Raw genomic sequence first — 4,893 nt, 5'->3', positions numbered from 1 at the left:
CTGAATTTCAACTGTAACTGATTCGATTTTTAGGTCAGGTCCGAGTTCATCTGCTGCAGCAACTGCCATTGTTGATCGATTTACAACTGCCATTGTTCTCTTTAAAACACAGACAGAGGGCGGGATGAATGGGAAGAGGGTCAGATAAGAGAGCGTGAGGTGTCATTGAGTGATTTCTGAAGTCTAATTGATAAAATGCACCAGCCATTGACCATAGTGAAAAATTAATTGCAGCAAAAGACAGCATCCCTAGAGATGATTACTGACCTTGTATCCATCATCTGTCCATGTGATGATGTCAAAGGTAACTGTAATTTCTCCATTGGGATCCAAAGTATCATAGCACTCTGCAAATCATATGCTATTAGAAAAGCAAGTAAGAATCGATTTGAAAAACTATGAAAAAGTTGCAGTAAAAACCTGATAAATATGTAGAAGTCAAAAAGTTGCAGTAAAAACCTGATAAATATGTAGAAGAAGACGATGGATAGGGGAGAGCTGAGAGAAAGAGGAGAGATGAAGTGTCGGGTAGGGATTGGATAAATTTTAAAATCTAAAAGTATAATAAAATTGAAAATAAATAAAATGACAGCCTTTTACTTTTTGACTTTGACTGCCACCTCATCATTTTTAACACCGTTAGACAGAAATGTCTATATTTACTAACAGAATGAAGTACATGGTACCATTTTGCAAACTTTTAAACCACATGGATGCAGTTCAAAAATGGGCCAAACCACAAGATTTATTTTTATATTTTCGTTGTTACTTTTGTTTGGATGGGAGTGGTAACTAACAAACTTACTTTGCTATAAATGCTCTACAATGTATTAAGGAAAAAAAAAAAAAAAAAAAAATCAACTACTTGATAAGATGTCTACCTAGAACCTAATACTTTCCAAATTCAGATTGCATGCCTTCTCAACTTATTTTTCTTATGAATTTGGAAGTTGTGGAGATTACTTAATGTGAGTACAGAAAACGTGGGAAAACACCAACGGATGCCTGATGGACTTGTGCCTCTTTAAATTGGGCTGGGCCTAAATAGTTTTCATGCACGATTCTATTACAATTATATTGTAAGTTTGGTTTTTTTAGGCCTAATATATATTGTCGGGTCAAAATACATGAATATCATAATTAAATACAAAATTACGACTAAGTCATATCACCAAACTTAATTCTTAATATGTCATTATTCTCTATATATTATGATTTTAGATCATAATTTACAAAATTTAGACTCAAATTCATAAATCATAAACCCTAGAAAATATATTCTAGACTTCTAATTTATAAATTCTAATCCTTAAAATATATTAAAAGCTCCGATTTTACTAGTTTGACATAATCCAAAATTATGACTTGACATAGTTATAAATAGGTTTTAAAAGATGAATTTCTGTGTAATTTTCCCTATATTGTTGTATGTATTTGGCTCAAACTTGCAACCCGCTCCTGAACTTTCAAAATTTTAAATTAACTTTTTTTTTATCTAATTACATTCAATAATCTTCTATTTCACAATAGAATAGAATTTATTGGATGTAGAAATTAGGAGACACGCTTCGCCATATATTAGTAAGAAATTTTCAAATAGACAAATAATTAGGAATTTTAAAAATTCAAGAGACAATTGAAGTTTTGAGGTTATTGAATGTAATTTTATTAGAAGAATAAAAATAGAAGGTGATTGAATACAATTGAATAAAAATATAAGGTAACTTAATGAATTAGACAAAAATATGAGATCATTTGAAAGTTTTAAAAGTTAAGGAGAGCTGTTGATTTTTTTTTTTTGCCATTTACAGGAACAAATGCATTAAACCCTTTTGTTATGTAGAAGTTATTACCGTTTGTTTTAGTTGTTCTTGTTTATTGTTTGTTGCTGTTGCTAGCTATTTGTTGTTGATATTTACTGTTATTGTTACTGTTAGATGATTGATTATTAATGGTTGGTAAACTTATTATTAACTATCATTACTATGTTAAATGACTATAATAAATGTGTTTTAACTTTAATATATATATATATAATTCCAAAATTATTCTTTTCAAAAAGAATTCCAAAATTATTAAAAATAATCAAAATAATGTGTGCATGAAATAAACTTTGTCTAAAAACTTATATCTTAAAATGAATATTCTCTAAAACTTGGCTACCTCAATTATATTTAACAATATAATCATCTTTAATGATCATAATAATTACAAATTTGGTAACATTAGTTCATTGCATTCACATTTCCAAACCTGCACTTTACAAAACCAAACCCCAAATAAATAATGGGTGTTGTTAAACCCAGCCCTAATTTCCCACCCCTAGCCCCATGAAATGACCAAACTATCTTTATTAGTTTTGGTCTTTGGAAAAAATTTTTTTTTCTCTCTACGAAACACAGGCGTGTGGCTATCACATGCCTCACCACGTGGTGAGGCGTGATAGTCACATGCCTCACCATGTGGTGAGGCGTGACAGCCACATGCCTCACCACGTGGTGGGGCATGTGAACATCACGCCTCACCACGTGGTGAGGCATGTGGCGCCTCACCACGTGGTGAGGCGTGATGTTCACATGCCCCACCACGTAGTATTTTTTTTTTCAATTTTCAATTTTAATTATTATTATTCTAAAAAATTATAATTATTCTAAAAAATTCTAAATATTATAATTATTAACATTATTTGAATTATAATTATTAACATTGTAATTAAATAATGTGAGGCGTGATGTTCACATTCCCACGTGTGAATTTTTTTTTCCAATTTTACATTTTAATTATTATTATTCTAAACAATTATAAATATTATAATTATTCTAAAATTTTTTAAATATTATAATTATTAACATTATAATTAAATAATATACATTAAGTATCAAACATGTGTTAAAATGTGTTAAAAACAATAAGTTCTAAAGAATTCTAAATATTAACAAATTACAACAAGTCAAATCGTCCGGTTCCATTCCTCAATGAATCGATATGTGATAGATTTAAGAAAGACTGTTCACATGCTCACGTGTGAATTTATTTTTCTAATTTTATAATTTAATTATTATTATTCCATGGAACCGGACGAATTGACTTGTTGTAATTTTTTAATATTTAGAATTGTTTAGAACTTATTGTTTTTAGGGTTAAGGTGCAAAAATACTCTTAACGTTTTGGGTCAGGAGCAATTTTACCCCTAACGTCTAAAATGGTACAATTTTATCCCTAATGTTGGAAGCCAAGAGCAATTTTACCAGTATTTTATCAAACTATTTTCTCGGTCATGAATCTTGTCATCTACATTTCACACATGCGTTATTTTATCAGTAACAAATCACAAACATATGTTGGGATGTGAAAAAATAAAAGAAAAAAATATTAAAAATATACTGTCTTTTATACGAATTAAAGTAAAAAATTTAAAAAATTCACCGAATTTATAAATATTAATCTCCAAATAATATTTACAATTTGTTAGAATAATTATAGTATTTATAATTGTTTAGAATAATAATAATTAAAATGTAAAATTAGAAAAAAAAAGTATCCCTAATGTTGGAAGCCAAGAGCAATTTTACCCCTAACGTTGATAAATTGGGTCAATTTGAGAAATAATTCATCAAACTATTTTCTCGGTCATGAATCTTGTCATCTACACTTCACACATGCGTTATTTTATCACTAACAAATCACAAACATATGTTGGGATGTGAAAGAAATAAGAAAAAATATTAAAAATATACTGTCTTTTGTACGAATTAGAGTAAAAAATTTAAAAAATTCACCGAATTTATAAATATTAATCTCAAAATAATATTTACAATTTGTTAGAATAATTATAGTATTTATAATTGTTTAGAATAATAATAATTAAAATATAAAATTAGAAAAAAAAATATTCTCACGTAGGCATGTGAAGAATATGCCTCCACCACAGGTGGGGCGTATGAACATCACGCCCCACCATAGGTGGAGGCATATTGTTCATATGCCTCCACCTATGGTGGGGCGTGATGTTCATACGCCCCACCTGTGGTGGAGGCATATTCTTCACATGCCCGACATCGAAAATTTGATTTTTAAAAAATCATTCGATTTTACTTATAACAATCGTAAATAAAACATATTTTTGAACAAAATTATGTATCATTAGTCATTTCTCATGTTTTTTCTTTACCAAATTAGTCCGGATTAGATTTTGGAGAGTTTTGTGTTTTTGAGAGGATTTGAAAATTTGAGAAGATGAGTAAATTTGTTGAAAGGGTAATTTCGTCTTTTCATGGGGCTAGGGGTGGGAAATGGTGGCTAGATTTAGTAATCCACTAAATAATTCAAAGAATGCATTGAGCTTCCTGAATTTGGGTCCACTTTCCATTATATATATAATAATGCCACCAATTAATTGATATTAACAGCGCATGTTGAGTGAAAAGAAAGGGTAATATCTTTCCTCTCATCTTCTGCCGAAAACTGCTTTCTTCTTCATCATAACTGCTTTCTTTCTCTTCTCTTCCATTTTGTAGCGCGACCTTGTTTCTTCACCAAATTCATCAATCGATTGTTGTTGTTAATTGAGTATTCTTCTCTTTCGAGTTGTAGTTTTTATTTCAGAAGGAAAAAGGAAGATTGTCTTCCTTTTTCCTCCTTACACCGTTCTGTTTTTTTCTTCTTCTTTTCTTTGTTCTATAATTTTTTTGTTTTTGGATTTCATATATTTTACCAGATCTTTTAATCCGTTTGAATTGCATCTGTTGTTTATTATATTTTTTATTCGTAATGTTTTCTGATTTAGCAAAGAGCAGAAATGATAGATCTTATATGTAGATCACTGCATCTACGTGGTTGCAAAAGAAAGGACTTCGATCCAAAAATTCGAAAGAGTTTAAATGATGAAGATTG

Source organism: Euphorbia lathyris, chromosome 5 (genome assembly GCF_963576675.1).
Source record: "Euphorbia lathyris chromosome 5, ddEupLath1.1, whole genome shotgun sequence".
Classification (NCBI taxonomy): Eukaryota; Viridiplantae; Streptophyta; class Magnoliopsida; order Malpighiales; family Euphorbiaceae; genus Euphorbia; species Euphorbia lathyris.
This window is presented reverse-complemented; position numbering follows the sequence as displayed.